Raw genomic sequence first — 19,554 nt, 5'->3', positions numbered from 1 at the left:
GCGAGGGAGTGATGGGCAACCTTTCTATATGTTTCTCGTGAGCCGCCAAGTACCAGTCTCGCAACAGTACTGGCGTTAAAGGATCGGTCCTTCACTTGCGGATCGTTCGCGAGTCGAACTCGCTCTCTTGCCACGCCTTTGACTCATGAACTCGAGTCGGACTCATTCACTGCTGACTTTTTTGAGGATCGTTCGTTCTTCACTCTCTTGCTATTACCCGCAGGGAGCGCTGCAACCGACCGTGCATATTATCATATAGAAAGAAGCGAAGCGTAGCGATTCGTACTACCGGAAAAGTGTCGCTAACCGCTAGGCAATAGAGTCAGCTTACGGGGTGGGGCGCAAGCAAGTGTAGCGAATCACATAGAGTTGCCCCTACCTGCTAGCGCGCAGATAGATAGGGCGGGCGAGCGCAGGGATGGATGTCTAAGCGGTTGAAAGAGTCGGTCTTGAAAACCGAAGTATTGATAGGAATACCGGGGGTTCGAATCCCTCTCCATCCGCGAGGTCATAAGTTCTCTCTTGCCTTATCTATAGATAAGAACGAATCTCCTCGACTCGACTGATATGATGGATGGAATGGGTAGAAGGTTGAGGTTATTGTGTGTTGATTTAGTTAGGACTTTGTCTCCCTTTCGTTATCTTCCGCCCCGGGTGGATGACCTGTGGGAGCTAAGTCGAAGATCTCGGTGTCGTCGTGAGTGGTTGATAAACAACGATTGCAGTTTGATTTAGGGAGTCCCAACCCTGTGAAAGATTGCCTGAGTTTTTTATTTTCTTTCGCCCTAGGCAATCTCTTTGCTTGCTGACATAAACTTTCAACATAGATCAAGTTGTTTTTTAGGAGTTTTACCTCTTCTTACTTCTTGACATCAGAAAGACAAGCGCTTACCTCCTTCCTAGCAACCTACATATCTGTCTGCTCAAAGCACATTCGGAGTATAGTTGACTATTCCTCCTTTACGTATCTCAGCCAAAGCCTACTTTATTCTCTGCAAACTAGGTAGTTAAGGAATTAAGTAACTAATTTAGACTGATTGGTGGCAGGGTTGTCCGACAAAACTAGAGTTTTAAGTAAGCAAGAGATTGATTGCGTGGTAGGAAAGAAAGGAAACTACCAAGCGAGGGATTGTTTGCATATTATATACTTATTAACTTCCTGTCAGTAAAGTACTAGTTTTTTAGTTAGTAGTGTGCAATACTGTTTAAGAAATGCATGCAATCTGAGACTTCAGAAAACGTATACTTGAGTCAAACTACACTAGAATAGTCAGTGAAAAACTACACTGAATTAGAAAGGTCTTTTCCTTGAAAGAATAGGTTTTTTGCATCAAGAGGCTGTGAGGAAATAAGTAACATAGTTAGTGAGGAGGGGGTATGCATCTTATCATCTTCTATTCGAGAATAAGAAACGATCGAGAAAGGCTGCACATGAATCTTACTCTAGAAATGCCTGTGGAATGTCCATCATCGAGAAGAAGTCGATTTGCTGAAGCATAAAAGAGAAGGAAGAAGAGATCTTATTAGTTTAGTTAACCCTTTGGCCAGCCCTTAGCATCTCAAGAATGCGCTCTTCTCAAGCGAATCCAAATAGGTGTTGGTTTGCGCAAAGGAAGCTGAAGCCAATAGACCAATGGAACTAATCAATCACTTGCTTTCCCGAACTGGACAGCCGGATTTTATTAGCACTGGACTGGAATCGTGTCAATGACTCTAATCTTTAGAGACAAAAGCAGATGGGAGAAGGTTGGATATGGATCATGATCAAGTCTACCTCGTAAGCCACTTAAAGATCTTTGAGCAGCTCGAGAGAGAAATCCGTCTTCATTGGTACAAAATAACCTTCGCCCCCCTTTTTTGTTATGGGATGGTGGTTCCTGTCTATCAACTAAGGTTATAAATTTATTCTATAAGAATCTAGTAGATCACGCACATATTGTATTTAGTGTGATCTTGTGGGAGGGTAAGGAATCGCACCCTTAGCATGAGGGGAATAGCCGGTTTCCTTTCCTTAACTAGACTACCTTACGGTAGCTCGACTGGGCACGTCAACGTATGTATTCTGTCTTCCCAATCAAACATTAGTCATTGCAGCTATTTCATCTGGTCTACTAGAGTAGAGAGATCTCTCACTTCACTGCACATCGCACTAACTAATAGCTAGCCGCCTCACGGATCACCTTATTATGTGCAGCTAAAGCGGGGTGTGTGCATTGTTCAACTAGAGCCGAGGAGGGCAAAAGAATAAGGAACAATAGGTTCGCTACCTGATTTCAATAGTTTCCTTGATTTGAAATCAATCCAATATCCTTTCGAGAATCTAGAGTGATATCAACAACCTCCTAGTTGAAGTACAGACGAGGAAGCAGCCTATTAGTTTCAGTCTAGTCCAGGAAAGGAAGGCAATCGATTCAATTCATTCCCCAATTTCAGGCTTGGTGCTGCGCATTATTAAGAATATCATATAGGAAGATGGACTAGCTCGAGACCTTGGCTTCAACCAATCAATTGAATCTTGGACACATTTAATTCTTAGATATTGCTTAAGGGATCACCACATATATTTCTCAGATTATCATGTCTGTCTCGTCTTGCTATTTCCATCGACCAACCATGAGAGTGTTAATCAACTCCACCTGGAGGAAGTGTCAAAGGCGTCTGTCTATCAGTTATCGATAGATCGAACAAACCTAAAGGATCTGGTGGTTGTGTAATTGTAAGATTACTGATCATGGGATACGGATCTAGTTCCTGGCTCTACCTACGCAGAGCTGAGTCGGATAGTCTTGAAGAGATGTCTTGGAATGTTTGATGGCCGTGAAAGTAAGAATTCTTTTATTTAGCCATAATTCACCTACTTTACTTTAGAGGACTAGCTCTTCCTATTGGACTCGTGGGATTGGAGACAGCACAACCTCAGGTTCACTATCTTCTTTAGAGTGGGACAGATAGACTAGAATGGGCTGGTTTTTCAAAAGACTTGAACACCCATCCGATATAGACTCATCGAAGGCAATGCGATAGGTCGTAGCCTGGGAGATAGGGGTTGAGCAACCAAGCGAACAAGGGCTCGTACTGTCGGAGGGTCCACAGGTTCCATTCTTGATCTGATTTCTCACTATCTTATTCGGTGGTACAAAACGAAATATGACTCCTATTCTTGCCCGATGTAGGTAGCCACGCCCACTCTAATTCCATCCAATGTATACCACATTTTGGTAGAAGTTAAGCGCTTAAGCAGCTCCAGAAGCTGCAGAGAGGTGAAAGCTGGAAAGCCAATAGCCAGAATTCTTTTGGCAATAGTGGAATAGCCAGCTAATACTGGTGCAAGCTCGGGTATCGAGCAACACTACCTAGTAACCATACCATACCATACATCTACTAAACAGAGGATGACATAGCCAATAAAGGATTGGTAATTCCTGTCAGAAGAAGAATCAGAGGAATCGAAGCAATCATAAAAGCAGGAAATTGCAATGCCTTCTCCACCCCGTGTTGATAAAACAATTTTATTTAGCGCGCCTCAAGCCTCCTTCCTCGGGGTAGGTCCCGCGTATGACCCAACCCATCTCCCCGAAGGCAGGCAGGTTCGGAAATAGCTTGCGCAGAAGTGAGAACCCCGGGTCCATATCTAAAAAAAATATGTAGTTTTTGTAAGCGAGCTGAGGAATAAAAGTAAGAAAGATCCGCAAGAGAAGAAAGGACCTGGGACAGAAGAAAGAACCGAACCCTATAGTTGTACAGAATTCCGTTTGTCCACTTTCCATTTCGACCACTCGCTCCTATGTATGAAGAATGGCTCTTCCTTGTCTTCATCTTTTCCAATCGACTGCCTTCGGGCGGATCCACACACGGATATCGAGTCAGTCTAGTGGCTCATGCTGCTTAATAGTGGAGGCGGGTAACAACTGCTCTTTCTTCTCGATCGACTAGCCACCGCATAAATTGGTAAGCTTCCCACGCCAAAGCTAGTCTTCCTTTCTTTCCCAACAAACAATAAGACCCATAGCATGTGCACCAGGATGGTCTTTCTATCCCTAGCTATTCTCACCGAACTAGATCTCTCATACCCGGCTACAGGAGAGGTAACTACCTCTGATTGATTTTATTCATCATAAATGATTTCCGCTGACTCAAGCATAGCCAAGCCATTAAGCTAATATCTCCCTTGCCATTAATTCAACTAGGCTTCCGAGAAAGGCATGTTACGAACCTAAGAACACCTACCCACCTATTAACTTTTTGAATTCTTAGCTTTGGACGTTAAGGAATGAGTGGAATGAATAGACGACGTACTCTCTCTAATCGGTGCAGCCTGCTGAGTGCCCTTACTCTTGGTCATAGGCTTCGGAGAGTCTGGAACTACGGCTATGGGAAAGTTCGCTATGGAAGGAAAGCATTTCACTACCTCACATCTGGTAAGTGTAGCAAGTCCAAATCCCTCATCTCATACGTTTCCCTCCACCTCCTCCGCTGGCCTCATAAGCCTCGTGGCCAGTAGGCAATGATCTGACTTGGGCGACGGAATGTGTTTTACAATAAGTTCCAACATTTGAGTAATTGAACTTGCTTCTTCACTTAATGCTTGCTTTCCGTCTTGCCTTTGCCGGAGGCATAGGTTGAGCTTTAGCAATAGCAGACAGTTAGGGAACCCAAGAAAGGAGGAGCGAGCTAAAGAAGGACTATTACTACCACCGAACCCAAGGCAAAGCGAAAGAAGGTAAACCGAACCACATCTACCTATGAGTTCAGAGTGGCCAAGAGGATGAATAGGTTATTCTAATGACCATAGGAATAAGGAAGACTCGTTCGCTTTAAAGCAGCAAGACCGGCAAAAGTTCCTTCGCTAACCTGTTGGCTTAGTGAATAGTTCTGCCTTCATTGAAGAAGAGACCTATTTTCCACTTTCAAAGTAGATTCTAGAAACGCGGCCTTAATAAACAACTGTTCTTTCCAAGGAAAGAGAGAAAGAAGTCAAAAAGCGGGGGATCGCTTAATAATAAATTCTAACTATTGTTCAAAACTCAAAGTACCAAAGATTCAATAGAATGAAATGGTTAACTAAGAATGAGAGAGTGAAAAAGCGGAGTAATAAACAAGGAGTGGCTTGCTATTTATGATGACGAAGAGCTGGTACAAGCCACCTTCAGGAATGACCCTACGATGAAAGCAATCTACATCTACATGATTCCAAGATGGTAAAAGATATAAAGTCAAAGTGCTATGGAACGCATGGTGAACAACCTGCGGGAGCACGGTAATCCCGACGAGTAGGATCCAGAGGAACTCAGGCAGAAGTACTGCCTCCTTGATTGGATCGCACATGTCAACTGGCTTTTCAGAGACCTAAAAAGACGAAGCCCCTCTCCTCCCTCTGTAACTAGAGAGGTAGGCAAACCTGAGTTTAGAGCCACCTCGATTCGGGATGTCGGAACACCAACCGGATCGGAAACCTCATCCTAAACTTACTTTGGAATAGGTTCGAGAGCTTCCATTTCAATGTGTCTTTCCAAAAATATTTGCTATGCCTTTTCCTGGTCAAAAGGTTTGTTTGGGAAAGCTTCTAAATCTAGGGTTCAATGTCTCCGAAAAACCCCCTGGGGCAGGATAGTAAAGAGCTGATTCTAGGGAAAGCTAGGATTTCACTTTTCTCTCAGCCATCGAGTTGGAGTAGTTAACCTTCTATATTCCGTGGAAGAATACGCATAAGCATTAGTTCTTGCCCTTCCAGTGTAAGTGGCAGATCAAACTTGATCTAGTTCCACACATTGCCTTTTCCCTTATATGTCGTGGGAGGCGAGCTCCCTTCTGGTAAAAAGGATTTGAGTGGAAGGTTGAGCGCCCCTTAATGTTTAGAAGTATCCTTTTCAACGGTTAGAAACCTTTCTATTCTATGACGGCTAAGTCGAGGGCAGACACAACAGGTCACGAAGAGCTAGAGGATATAGAATTCCTATTTACCGGGAACAGAAGGAAACATCGGCTCTTCCGAGATCTTATGTAAGGAATACTCGAAAAAGTAGAGCAAAAAGATCTAAAAAACTCTACAAGAAATGTCTTTCCCGCAGAAGACTCTAACTCCTCATAGCATTACGTCAATCTGCAAATATCGAATGATGCTTCGACAGATTCAGTCATCCATTCAGCTTTGAAATCGGAGACAAGGAAAACTTCATAGAAGCGCCGCGGATCAATATAGAGATGCGAACCAATATCCTTTTCCTGGTGGGCTCTGAAGTACTCGTCTTTTGCGCAAGGCCTCGTGTCAAAAAACTTCCAACCACGTGAAGGAAATATGCCCTAGAGGCAATAATAAAGTTATTATTTATTTCCTTATAATCATGATAAATGTTTATTATTCATGCTAGAATTGTATTTACCGGAAACATAATACATGTGTGAATACATAGACAAAGCAAAGTGTCACTAGTATGCCTCTACTTGACTAGCTCGTTAATCGAAGATGGTTATGTTTCCTAACCATGAACAATGAGTTGTTATTTGATTAACGAGGTCACATCATTAGTAGAATGATCTGATTGACATGACCCATTCCATTAGCTTAGCACCCGATCGTTTAGTATGTTGCTATTGCTTTCTTCATGACTTATACATGTTCCTATGACTATGAGATTATGCAACTCCCGTTTACCGGAGGAACACTTTGGGTACTACCAAACGTCACAACGTAACTGGGTGATTATAAAGGAGTACTACAGGTGTCTCCAATGGACGATGTTGGGTTGGCGTATTTCGAGATTAGGATTTGTCACTCCGATTGTCGGAGAGGTATCTCTGGGCCCTCTCGGTAATACACATCACATAAGCCTTGCAAGCATTACAACTAATATGTTAGTTGTGAGATGATGTATTACGGAACGAGTAAAGAGACTTGCCGGTAACGAGATTGAACTAGGTATTGGATACCGACGATCGAATCTCGGGCAAGTAACATACCGATGACAAAGGGAACAACGTATGTTGTTATGCGGTCTGACCGATAAAGATCTTCGTAGAATATGTAGGAGCCAATATGGGCATCCAGGTCCCGCTATTGGTTATTGACCGGAGACGTGTCTCGGTCATGTCTACATTGTTCTCGAACCCGTAGGGTCCGCACGCTTAAGGTTACGATGATAGTTATATTATGAGTTTATGCATTTTGATGTACCGAAGGTTGTTCGGAGTCCCGGATGTGATCACGGACATGACAAGGAGTCTCGAAATGGTCGAGACGTAAAGATTGATATATTGGAAGCCTATATTTGGATATCGGAAGTGTTCCGGGTGAAATCGGGATTTTACCGGAATACCGAGAGGGTTACCGGAACCCCCCGGGAGCTATTTGGGCCATAGTGGGCCTTAGTGGAAAAGAGAAGGGGCTGCCCTAGATGGGCTGCGCGCCCCCCTTCCCCTAGTCCTATTAGGACTAGGAGAGGTGGCCGGCCCCCTCCTCCTCTTTTCCCCTCCGAGGAATCCTAGTTGGACTAGGATTGGAGGGGGAATCCTACTCCCAGAGGGAGTAGGACTCTCCTGCGCCTCCCCCCCTTTGGCCGGCCAGCCTCCCCTCCTCTCCTCCTTTATATACGGAGGCAGGGGCACCTCTAAACACACAAGTTGACACAAGTTGATCCACGTGATCTATTCCTTAGCCGTGTGCGGTGCCCCCTGCCACCATATTCCTCGATAATACTGTAGCGGAGTTTAGGCGAAGCCCTGCTGCTGTAGTTCATCAAGATCGTCACCACGCCGTCGTGCTGACGAAACTCTTCCCCGACACTTTGCTGGATCGGAGTCCGGGGATCGTCATCGAGCTGAACGTGTGCTCGAACTCGGAGGTGCCGTAGTTTCGGTGCTTGATCGGTTGGATCGTGAAGACGTACGACTACTTCCTCTACGTCGTGTCATCGCTTCCGCAGTCGGTCTGCGTTGGGTACGTAGACAACACTCTCCTCTCGTTGCTATGCATCACATGATCCTGTGTGTACGTAGGAAATTTTTTGAAATTACTACGAAACCCTACAGAAACGACCATTCTTCTGGGTTGGGCTGCCGCCACCCTTCATCAACCTCACCGGCAGCAGAAACGACCATTCTTCTGGGTTGGGCTGCCGCCACCCTTCATCAACCTCACCGGCAGCAGAAACGACCATTCTTCTGGGTTGGGCTGCCGCCACCCTTCATCAACCTCACCGGCAGCAGAAACGACCATTCTTCTGGGTTGGGCTGCCGCCACCCTTCATCAACCTCACCGGCAGCAGAAACGACCATTCTTCTGGGTTGGGCTGCCGCCACCCTTCATCAACCTCACCGGCAGCAGAAACGACCATTCTTCTGGGTTGGGCTGCCGCCACCCTTTATCAACCTCACCGGCAGCAGAAATTGAAGGAAATATGCCCTAGAGGCAATAATAAAGTTATTATTTATTTCCTTATTTCATGATAAATGTTTATTATTCATGCTAGAATTGTATTAACCGGAAACATAATACATGTGTGAATACATAGACAAACAAAGTGTCACTAGTATGCCTCTACTTGACTAGCTCGTTAATCAAAGATGGTTATGTTTCCTGACCATGAACAATGAGTTGTTATTTGAGTAACGAGGTCACATCATTAGTTGAATGATCTGATTGACATGACCCATTCCATTAGCTTAGCACCTGATCGTTTAGTATGTTGCTATTGCTTTCTTCATGACTTATACATGTTCCTATGACTATGAGATTATGCAACTCCCGTTTACCGGAGGAACACTTTGGGTACTACCAAACGTCACAACGTAAATGGGTGACTATAAAGGAGTACTACAGGTGTCTCCAATGGTCGATGTTGGGTTGGCGTATTTCGAGATTAGGATTTGTCACTCCGATTGTCGGAGAGGTATCTCTGGGCCCTCTCGGTAATACACATCACATAAGCCTTGCAAGCATTACAACTAATATGTTAGTTGTGAGATGATGTATTACGGAACGAGTAAAGAGACTTGCCGGTAATGAGATTGAACTAGGTATTGGATACCGACGATCGAATCTCGGGCAAGTAACATACCGATGACAAAGGGAACAACGTATGTTGTTATGCGGTCTGACCGATAAAGATCTTCGTAGAATATGTAGGAGCCAATATGGGCATCCAGGTCCCGCTATTGGTTATTGACCGGAGACGTGTCTCGGTCATGTCTACATTGTTCTCGAACCCGTAGGGTCCGCACGCTTAAGGTTACGATGACAGTTATATTATGAGTTTATACATTTTGATGTACCGAAGGTTGTTCGGAGTCCCGGATGTGATCACGGACATGACGAGGAGTCTCGAAATGGTCGAGACGTAAAGATTTATATATTGGAAGCCTATATTTGGATATCGGAAGTGTTCCGGGTGAAATCGGGATTTTACCGGAATACCGGGAGGGTTACCGGAACCCCCCGGGAGCAATTTGGGCCATAGTGGGCCTTAGTGGAAAAGATAAGGGGCTGCCCTAGTTGGGCTGCGCGCCCCCCCTTCCCCTAGTCCTATTAGGACTAGGAGAGGTGGCCGGCCCCCTCCTCCTCTTTTCCCCTCCGAGGAATCCTAGTTGGACTAGGATTGGAGGGGGAATCCTACTCCCAGAGGGAGTAGGACTCTCCTGCGCCTCCCCCCCTTGGCCGGCCAGCCTCCCCTCCTCTCCTCCTTTATATACGGAGGGAGGGGCACCTCTAAACACACAAGTTGACACAAGTTGATCCACGTGATCTATTCCTTAGCCGTGTGCGGTGCCCCCTGCCACCATATACCTCGATAATACTGTAGCGGAGTTTAGGCGAAGCCCTGCTGCTGTAGTTCATCAAGATCGTCACCACGCCGTCGTGCTGACGAAACTCTTCCCCGACACTTTGCTGGATCGAAGTCCGGGGATCGTCATCGAGCTGAACGTGTGCTCGAACTCGGAGGTGCCGTAGTTTCGGTGCTTGATCGGTTGGATCGTGAAGACGTACGACTACTTCCTCTACATCGTGTCATCGCTTCCGCAGTCGGTCTGCGTTGGGTACATAGACAATACTCTCCCCTCGTTGCTATGCATCACATGATCTTACGTGTGCGTAGGAATTTTTTTGAAATTACTACGAAACCCAACAGTGGCATCCGAGCCTAGGTTATTGATGTTGATGTTATATGCACGAGTAGAACACAAGTGAGTTGTGGACGATACAAGTCATACTGCCTTCCAGCATGTCATATTTTGGTTCGGCGTTATTGTTGGACGAGACGACCCAGACCAACCTTACGCGTACGCTTACGCGAGACCGGTTCCCTCGACGTGCTTTGCACAGAGATGGCTTGCGGGCGACTGCCTCTCCAACTTTAGTTGAACCAAGTATGGCTACGCCCGGTCCTTGCGAAGGTTAAAACGGAGTCTATTTGACAAACTATCGTTGTGGTTTTGATGGGTAGGTGAGATTGGTTCTTACTTAAGCCCGTAGCAGCCACGTAAAACATGCAACAACAAAGTAGAGGACGTCTAACTTGTTTTTGCAGGGCATGTTGTGATGTGATATGGTCAAGGCATGATGCTGAATTTTATTGTATGAGATGATCATGTTTTGTAACCGAGTTATCGGCAACTGGCAGGAGCCATATGGTTGTCGCTTTATTGTATGCAATGCAATCGCGATGTAATGCTTTACTTTATTACTAAACGGTAGTGATAGTCGTGGAAGCATAAGATTGGCGAGACGACAATGATGCTACGATGGAGATCAAGGTGTCGCGCCGGTGACGATGGTGATCATGACGGTGCTTCGGAGATGGAGATCACAAGCACAAGATGATGATGGCCATATCATATCACTTATATTGATTGCATGTGATGTTTATCCTTTTATGCATCTTATCTTGCTTTGATTGACGGTAGCATTATAAGATGATCTCTCACTAAATTATCAAGAAGTGTTCTCCCTGAGTATGCACCGTTGCCAAAGTTTGTCGTGCCCAGACACCACGTGATGATCGGGTGTGATAAGCTCTACGTCCATCTACAACGGGTACAAGCCAGTTTTGCACACGCAGAATACTCAGGTTAAACTTGACGAGCCTAGCATATGCAGATATGGCCTCGGAACACGGAGACCGAAAGGTCGAGCGTGAATCATATAGTAGATATGATCAACATAACGATGTTCACCATTGAAAACTACTCCATCTCACGTGATGATCGGTCATGGTTTAGTTGATTTGGATCACGTAATCACTTAGAGGATTAGAGGGATGTCTATCTAAGTGGGAGTTCTTAAATAATATGATTAATTGAACTTAAATTTATCATGAACTTAGTACCTGATAGTATCTTGCTTGTTTATGTTGATTGTAGATAGATGGCTCGTGCTGTTGTTCTGTTGAATTTTAATGCGTTCCTTGAGAAAGCAAAGTTGAAAGATGATGGTAGCAATTACACGGACTGGGTCCGTAACTTGAGGATTATCCTCATTGCTGCACAGAAAAATTACGTCCTGGAAGCACCGCTGGGTGCCAGGCCTGCTGCTGGAGCAACACCAGATGTTATGAACGTCTGGCAGAGCAAAGCTGATGACTACTCGATAGTTCAGTGTGCCATGCTTTACGGCTTAGAATCGGGACTTCAACGACGTTTTGAACGTCATGGAGCATATGAGATGTTCCAGGAGTTGAAGTTAATATTTCAAGCAAATGCCCGAATTGAGAGATATGAAGTCTCCAATAAGTTCTATAGCTGCAAGATGGAAGAGAACAGTTCTGTCAGTGAGCATATACTCAAAATGTCTGGGTATAATAATCACTTGATTCAATTTGGAGTTAATCTTCCAGATGATTGCGTCATTGACAGAATTCTCCAATCACTGCCACCAAGCTACAAGAGCTTCGTGATGAACTATAATATGCAAGGGATGAACAAGACTATTCCCGAGCTCTTCGCAATGCTGAAAGCTGCGGAGGTAGAAATCAAGAAGGAGCATCAAGTGTTGATGGTTAACAAGACCACTAGTTTCAATAAAAAGGGCAAAGGGAAGAAAAAGGGGAACTTCAAGAAGAACGGCAAGCAAGTTGCTGCTCAAGAGAAGAAACCCAAGTCTGGACCTAAGCCTGAAACTGAGTGCTTCTACTGCAAGCAGACTGGTCACTGGAAGCGGAACTGCCCCAAGTATTTGGCGGATAAGAAGGATGGCAAGGTGAACAAAGGTATATGTGATATACATGTTATTGATGTGTACCTTACTAGAGCTCGCAGTAGCACCTGGGTATTTGATACTGGTTCTGTTGCTAATATTTGCAACTCGAAACAGGGACTACAGAATAAGCGGGCACTGGCAAAGGACGAGGTGACGATGCGCGTGGGAAACGGTTCCAAAGTCGATGTGATCGCAGTCGGCACGCTACCTCTACATCTACCTTCGGGATTAATATTAGACCTAAATAATTGTTATTTGGTGCCAGCGTTGAGCATGAACATTATATCTGGATCTTGTTTAATGCGAGACGGTTATTCATTTAAATCAGAGAATAATGGTTGTTCTATTTATATGAGTAATATCTTTTATGGTCATGCACCCTTGAAGAGTGGTCTATTCTTATTGAATCTCGATAGTAGTAATACACATATTCATAATGTTGAAACCAAAAGATGCAGAGTTGATAACGAAAGTGCAACTTATTTGTGGCACTGTCGTTTAGGTCATATTGGTATAAAGCGCATGAAGAAACTCCATGCTGATGGACTTTTGAACCACTTGATTATGAATCACTTGGTACTTGCGAACCGTGCCTTATGGGCAAGATGACTAAAACACTGTTCTCCGGTACTATGGAGAGAGCAACAGATTTGTTGGAAATCATACATACTGATGTATGTGGCCCGATGAATATTGAGGCTCGTGGCGGATATCGTTATTTTCTCACCTTCACAGATGATTTAATCAGATATGGGTATATCTACTTAATGAAACATAAGTCTGAAACATTTGAAAAGTTCAAAGAATTTTAGAGTGAAGTTGAAAATCATCGTAACAAGAAAATAAAGTTTCTACGATCTGATCATGGAGGAGAATATTTGAGTTACGAGTTTGCTATACATTTGAAAAACTGTGGAATAGTTTCGCAACTCACGCCACCCGGAACACCACAGCGTAATGGTGTGTCTGAACGTCGTAATCGTACTTTACTAGATATGGTCGATCTATGATGTCTCTTACTGATTTACCGCTATCTTTTTGGGGATATGCTTTAGAGACGGCCGCATTCACGTTAAATAGGGCACCATCAAAATCCGTTGAGACGACACCTTATGAACTGTGGTTTGGCAAGAAACCAAAGTTGTCGTTTCTTAAAGTTTGGGGCTGCGATGCTTATGTGAAAAAGCTTCAACCTGATAAGCTCGAACCCAAATCGGAGAAATGTGTCTTCATAGGATACCCAAAGGAAACTGTTGGGTACACCTTCTATCACAGATCCGAAGGCAAGACATTTGTTGCTAAGAATGGATCATTTCTAGAGAAGGAGTTTCTCTCGAAAGAAGTGAGTGGGAGGAAAGTAGAACTTGATGAGGTAACTGTACCTGCTCCCTTACTGGAAAGTAGTTCATCACAGAAAACTGTTTCACCTACACCAGTTAGTGAGGAAGCCAATGATAATGACCATGAAACTTCAGATCAAGATACTGCTGAACCTCGTAGATCAACCAGAGTAACATCCGCACCAGAGTGGTACGGTAATCCTGTTCTGGAGGTCATGCTACTAGATCATGATGAACCTACGAACTATGAAGAAGCGATGGTGAGCCCAGATTCCGCAAAGTGGCTTGAAGCCATGAAATCTGAGATGGGATCCATGTATGAGAACAAAGTATGGACTTTGGTTGACTTGCCCGATGATCGGCAAGCAATTGAGAATAAATGGATCTTTAAGAAGAAGACTGACGCTGATGGTAATGTTACTGTCTACAAAGCTCGACTTGTCGCAAAAGGTTTTCGGCAAGTTCAAGGAATTGACTACGATGAGACCTTCTCACCCGTAGCGATGCTTAAGTCCGTCCGAATCATGTTAGATATTGCCGCATTTTATGATTATGAAATTTGGCAAATGGACGTCAAAACTGCATTCCTGAATGGATTTCTGGAAGAAGAGTTGTATATGATGCAACCAGAAGGTTTTGTCGATCCAAAGGGAGCTAACAAAGTGTGCAAGCTCCAGCGATCCATTTATGGACTGGTGCAAGCCTCTCGGAGTTGGAATAAACGTTTTGATAGTGTGATCAAAGCATTTGGTTTTATACAGACTTTCGGAGAAGCCTGTATTTACAAGAAAGTGAGTGGGAGCTCTGTAGCATTTCTAATATTATACGTGGATGGCATATTACTGATTGGAAATGATATAGAATTTCTGGATAGCATAAAGGGATACTTGAATAAAAGTTTTTCAATGAAAGACCTCGGTGAAGCTACTTACATATTAGGCATTAAGATCTATAGAGATAGATCAAAACGCTTAATTGGACTTTCACAAAGCACATACCTTGACAAAATTTTGAAGAAGTTCAAAATGGATCAAGCAAAGAAAGGGTTCTTGCCTGTGTTACAAGGTGTGAAATTGAGTAAGACTCAATGCCCGACCACTGCAGTAGATAGAGAGAATATGAAAGATGTTCCCTATGCATCAGCCATAGGCTCTATCATGTATGCAATGCTGTGTACCAGACCTGATGTGTGCCTTGCTATAAGTTTAGCAGGGAGGTACCAAAGTAATCCAGGAGTGGATCACTGGACAGCGGTCAAGAACATCCTGAAATACCTGAAAAGGACTAAGGATATGTTTCTCGTATATGGAGGTGACAAAGAGCTCATCGTAAAAGGTTACGTTGATGCAAGCTTTGACACTGATCCGGACGATTCTAAATCGCAAACCGGATACGTGTTTACATTAAACGGTGGAGCTGTCAGTTGGTGCAGTTCTAAACAAAGCGTCGTAGTGGGATCTACATGTGAAGCGGAATACATAGCTGCTTCGGAAGCAGCAAATGAAGGAGTCTGGATGAAGGAGTTCATATCCGATCTAGGTGTCATACCTAGTGCATCGGGTCCAATGAAAATCTTTTGTGACAATACTGGTGCAATTGCCTTGGCAAAGGAATCCAGATTTCACAAAAGGACCAAACACATCAAGAGACGCTTCAACTCCATCCGGGATCTAGTCCAGGTGGGAGACATAGAGATTTTCAAGATACATACGGATCTGAATGTTGCAGACCCGTTGACTAAGCCTCTTCCACGAGCAAAACATGATCAGCACCAAAGCTCCATGGGTGTTAGAATCATTACAGTGTAATCTAGATTATTGACTCTAGTGCAACTGGGAGACTGAAGGAAATATGCCCTAGAGGCAATAATAAAGTTATTATTTATTTCCTTATAATCATGATAAATGTTTATTATTCATGCTAGAATTGTATTTACCGGAAACATAATACATGTGTGAATACATAGACAAAGCAAAGTGTCACTAGTATGCCTCTACTTGACTAGCTCGTTAATCGAAGATGGTTATGTTTCCTAACCATGAACAATGAGTTGTTATTTGATTAACGAGGTCACATCATTAGTAGAATGATCTGATTGACATGACCCATTCCATTAGCTTAGCACCCGATCGTTTAGTATGTTGCTATTGCTTTCTTCATGACTTATACATGTTCCTATGACTATGAGATTATGCAACTCCCGTTTACCGGAGGAACACTTTGGGTACTACCAAACGTCACAACGTAACTGGGTGATTATAAAGGAGTACTACAGGTGTCTCCAATGGTCGATGTTGGGTTGGCGTATTTCGAGATTAGGATTTGTCACTCCGATTGTCGGAGAGGTATCTCTGGGCCCTCTCGGTAATACACATCACATAAGCCTGGCAAGCATTACAACTAATATGTTAGTTGTGAGATGATGTATTACGGAACGAGTAAAGAGACTTGCCGGTAACGAGATTGAACTAGGTATTGGATACCGACGATCGAATCTCGGGCAAGTAACATACCGATGACAAAGGGAACAACGTATGTTGTTATGCGGTCTGACCGATAAAGATCTTCATAGAATATGTAGGAGCCAATATGGGCATCCAGGTCCCGCTATTGGTTATTGACCGGAGACGTGTCTCGGTCATGTCTACATTGTTCTCGAACCCGTAGGGTCCGCACGCTTAAGGTTACGATGACAGTTATATTATGAGTTTATGCATTTTGATGTACCGAAGGTTGTTCGGAGTCCCGGATGTGATCACGGACATGATGAGGAGTCTCGAAATGGTCGAGACGTAAAGATTGATATATTGGAAGCCTATATTTGGATATCGGAAGTGTTCCGGGTGAAATCGGGATTTTACCGGAATACCGGGAGGGTTACCGGAACCCCCCGGGAGCTATTTGGGCCATAGTGGGCCTTAGTGGAAAAGAGAAGGGGCTGCCCTAGTTGGGCTGCGCGCCCCCCCTTCCCCTAGTCCTATTAGGACTAGGAGAGGTGGCCGGCCCCCTCCTCCTCTTTTCCCCTCCGAGGAATCCTAGTTGGACTAGGATTGGAGGGGGAATCCTACTCCCAGAGGGAGTAGGACTCTCCTGCGCCTCCCCCCCTTGGCCGGCCAGCCTCCCCTCCTCTCCTCCTTTATATACGGAGGCAGGGGCACCTCTAAACACACAAGTTGACACAAGTTGATCCACGTGATCTATTCCTTAGCCGTGTGTGGTGCCCCCTGCCACCATATACCTCGATAATACTGTAGCGGAGTTTAGGCGAAGCCCTGCTGCTGTAGTTCATCAAGATCGTCACCACGCTGTCGTGCTGACGAAACTCTTCCCCGACACTTTGCTGGATCGAAGTCCGGGGATCGTCATCGAGCTGAACGTGTGCTCGAACTCGGAGGTGCCGTAGTTTTGGTGCTTGATCGGTTGGATCGTGAAGACGTACGACTACTTCCTCTACGTCGTGTCATCGCTTCCGCAGTCGGTCTGCGTTGGGTACGTAGATAATACTCTCCCCTCGTTGCTATGCATCACATGATCTTACGTGTGCGTAGGAAATTTTTTGAAATTACTACGAAACCCAACACCACGTCCTCCTACCTCGCCCATTTGCGGAGATCATCTACATTTTGCTCCGTGTCGAGCTCCAGCCGGCCCAAACGTTTTCCTTCGGGAGGGCGTAAAATCGCTTTCTTTCTGTAGGGAGGACGGATGATTCAAGTAAGGGCTGAGAGCCTACATATCACTGAGATGGGCCAAGGAAGAAAAAGCACCTACTGTTCGTTAATTGAAATTCTCTTTGCTTAGCGCCCTTGTGTTTCGAATAGAAAAGCACTGGAGATATCTGTGGAACTGTTGTTTTTCTTAGGGCAAGCTAGCAGATAGAAGTAATCTATCTGGTTAGCCAGGCGAAGCATTTAGGGTTTAGTGCCTGGTTTCAAGTGTTCTTCTTCATCGTTTGGCACTTCACTTTTTGTTGAGTAATCCAATGGCCTAATGACACATGCACATCTTTTGGTGCTGTCGCCTTACTTAGTGACTAGCTCAAGTGCATTTGATCGCAAAAAAGACTGGCATTGGCTCCGGGTCAAATCTACAGGGGGCATGCAAATCAAATGCGAAAGAAAGGAAAACATTTCTGTTTCTTCTGCTTCAATGCCGTGATACACTCAGGATGTTTACGATACCTACCCATTAATTGCTCTAACTTCTCGTGGTTCGAATTCAGATCACCACCGCTGAAAAAAAAGATCATCTGCAAAGCACAGATGGTTGAGTCTGAGCCTCAACCAGCCTTTGTGAAAAAACTAGATTGCAGCTGATTTTTATGCTTAAAAGCCCTATATTAGAGTTACGACCGTCCACCAATAGAATAGAGACAGCGAAAGAAAGGTACAATATATTGGAATCTAAAGCCAGGGAGCTTCTAAATAGCCGGGGAATTAGCCTGGATGATGATGAAGACATCTCCCGGGCAGCAGATCTTATTTTATATGGGAAAAGGCGCGATCAAGTCAACTATGTGATCCGGGCCTTAAACCGTGTAACCTCCAAAACCTGGAAGGACTTCCTGGATGAATTAAGAAAGTTGAGTGGGCCGTTTAGTTTATATAGATGAAATAGAATATATAAAAAGTTTGATCTATTCTGTTGAAATAGAATACCCTAAAAAAGTTTTCTAAACGTGGGCCACCATTTGTATTCCGACGAAATGCTATCACCCAGAAAATAGAGATTGAAAGGATAGTAGAGGAGCTGTTGCAAAATGCTGTAATCAGGCCCAGTACAAGCCCCAAAGCAGCTCTGGTGTTGAAGAAAGATGGAACCTGGAGAATGTGTTTCGATTATCGAAAACTAAATGCAGCAACTATGTTTTCCAAATACCCCATTCCTATCATAGAAGACCGGCACTTTTGGATGAGGTGTGAACTAAGATAGATTTGAGGGCTGGTTATCACCAAATAAGAATGAAAGGAAGAGGATATCTACAAAACAGCCTGAAGGACCGGCTTTTTGAATTCAAGGTGATGCCCCGGCAACCTTTCAACAACTCATGAATAGTGTTTTTAAAGAGATATGTTGGAAAGGGGTATTGGTCTTTTTCGATGACATTCTAGTGTACAGTTCTACCATGGTGGAGCATCTCAAGTTGCTAGAGGAAGTGTTCCGGCAGAACAAACTTCTAGAATCCATTATTATTATGTAGTCAATTCCGCTTAGCCACTCGAGTCCTTTCTACAATCCATTATCTTGTGTTGATTATTCTTGGCTCGTGTAGCCCCTCTTTCTTAAGGTAGATATGTAAGCCATATCGTAATAGAAAGAAAGATCTGCAAGCATTCTTTATGGGAGTCGGGGCTTTCTGATTTGAAGTTGCTGGAAAAGGACCTCTGTGATCGGTTGATCATTAGTCGTTTTTTTAAGGTAAGTAGGCAGGGGTGTCTTGATTGAAACCGAACTTCAATTCCACCCAGCTCAGATTCTATGCAGCAGTGGGGAAGACCTGTTTATACTTTTATTGAGAATTCCATTTCTTCCTGCCGCACCCCAATTCTTTCCCAGCAGTTGAAAATTGATATGAGATCTTGAACCCAGGGGGCTCCTATGTTCTGGGCAGAGGCATTGATGCGGGCTATTAGAATAAGGTGGTAAGGTCTAGGCATCTTCAAACCCCACATATGCCCTCTTTGATCAAGTAAGGGGAATGAAAGAAACAGGAATGTTGCACAGTAAAGTGTCAGCACTCATCCCCAAACTCCATAGGACCCGCAATAGAAAGAGTTTACTTCGGTGCTGGAGAGCCGAAACCGCTAACCGAAACAAGACATATTCACTTTGACCACAGCCACCCGCACTTGCCTACCCGACTGGCTATTTTAGCTATTCTCTCTTCAACCTTCCTCTAACCTAAAATAGTCGTACCGCTCCCCCTTTAGAGATAGATTTCTTTATTCTCTAAGCTAGCTAAACGCCCGAAACATAATAAGCTAAGCCTCCGTCGATTTAGGCATTTAGAGTGGATTTGAATACCTA

General features: G+C 44.3%; 1 non-coding gene across 1 annotated transcript; it reads left to right on the top strand.

Annotated features, from left to right (window-relative positions):
* Positions 1-416: 416 nt before the first annotated feature.
* Positions 417-503, top strand: TRNAS-UGA. The gene has a single exon. It is a non-coding gene; the product is annotated as a tRNA-Ser (tRNA).
* The last annotated feature ends 19,051 nt before the right edge of the window (positions 504-19,554 follow it).

The sequence above is a fragment of the Triticum dicoccoides genome, chromosome 6A (assembly GCF_002162155.2).
Source record: "Triticum dicoccoides isolate Atlit2015 ecotype Zavitan chromosome 6A, WEW_v2.0, whole genome shotgun sequence".
In the NCBI taxonomy this organism is placed as follows: domain Eukaryota; kingdom Viridiplantae; phylum Streptophyta; class Magnoliopsida; order Poales; family Poaceae; genus Triticum; species Triticum dicoccoides.
The sequence above is the reverse complement of the archived record's forward strand: the minus strand, read 5'-3'. Positions and strand labels throughout refer to the sequence as shown.